Consider the following 1,682-nt stretch of genomic DNA (forward strand, 5'->3'; position numbering starts at 1 on the left):
TTCAACAACAGTTCACACGAAGTTCGTCTCACCGGTGCTCATCTCCTTTTGCCCAAGAGCTGGAAGTCAAACATGGCTGCAGTGTTCTCATTACTCTGTGCTACACTACCAGTGCGCTCTCATTAGAATTAGGTTCAGTAATAACAAGTAAAATCACTGTGTCTGCAAAAGGACACGGCTCTCAGAGAACGTATTGCTAAAGGACACGGCTCTCAGAGAACGTATTGCTAAAGGACACGGCTCTCAGAGAACGTATTGCTAAAGGACATGGCTCTCAGAGAACGTATTGCTAGGAGTCATGGGAAGGTGGGAGCCCTTTGAGAAAATGGGGTTGTGGGCTCTTGCCTGTCCACAAGATGGCCCCACACAGAGCTCCCCATCAGAACCTGCCTTCGGAAAGATTCCTTATAGCCCCAGATGTGCACTTGGCCGCAGTGCTAAAAGCCGATCCCAAGCTGCATGATGTTAGCATGCTGTTTGCAGTGCTTTATAGCTTCATGCCCAACACTCAGTCAAGAGGAAGGCAAGATACAGGGGGCAGCACGGCACTTCTGAGAAGATCACTCAGTGTGGAAAACCTCTCTCCCAATTCCCTGCAACCACCTTCTCAAATGGACTCCAGTGCTACTGTGTGAGCTGTGGGTCAAAATCTCCCTAGGATGCTGAGTGGATGTCCTGGGAGACATTTTCCGAGGCGCACTTTCCTGTGTCACATACTCGAAGGTGCCCTACCTGGAGCTGTCCTTAATGTCAATTTCCAAACTTCCACTAAGACCAGGATGTTTATTGGCCAGCACTGGAATAGCACCAAAGAGACCCAAATTGAAACCCCTACTCAGCTGTGAAACTCAGCGGATGACCTGGGTAGGGACTATCGATCAGCATAGCCTACCACACAGGTTTGTTACAAGGGTCAAATGGTGTGGGGTGAACCAGATTCACTGGCCAGAGCACTCGACTGATTCCTGCTGTACCTGAAATTATTTTTGGATTGTTCTGAAAGCTTTTGGTTGCTTTTTGGTAGTTTTGTAAAATTCAGGTTTTTATTTATTTATTTATTAATTAAAACATTTTTATGCCGCCCCAGTTTTTTGCCGCAGTGAACCCAAGGCAGCTTATATGATGCTCCTGCTCTCCGTAACAACCCTGGCAGATATGTTCTATTAGTGAGCTAGACCGCTGGGCAAGGACTAGAATTGGATGATCCACATCCAATTCCAGGACTCTGACCACTGCATTGCCCCGCCTGCTCTCACGATTGCTTTCCTGCTCTCTTTGTCCTTGAAGTATCTGATCACATGCAGAAAAATTCAGACAGTTTTTCTAAATTATCAGTTAGCTTAATTCCTTTCTGAGCCAGCTGTCTGCACTGCCCTGCAATACAGGCGAGAGGCAGAAATTTACTACGATTCTGAAACCTGGGGAGAATTCAAGGTGAGTTGAGGCAGTCATTTCCTCCACAGAAATATTACAGGAAAAGGAAGAAAGATTTAGCTCCCTCCCAGCCTTTCTGGTTTTTTCCCCTTCAGCAACCCTTCCTGTTCCTGACACAGCAAGGGGAGACCCCCCCAAGGGGAGAGCAACTGCTCCACTCAGCTCCGCAAGGAAGAGACACTTGCTTTCTTTCCGGAAGAAAACAGATACAGAAATGCAACCATCCCATTTTAAGCATTTTTAACATT

Source organism: Varanus komodoensis, unplaced genomic scaffold (assembly GCF_004798865.1).
Source record: "Varanus komodoensis strain SLA01 unplaced genomic scaffold, ASM479886v1 scaffold113, whole genome shotgun sequence".
Lineage (NCBI taxonomy): Eukaryota > Metazoa > Chordata > Lepidosauria > Squamata > Varanidae > Varanus > Varanus komodoensis.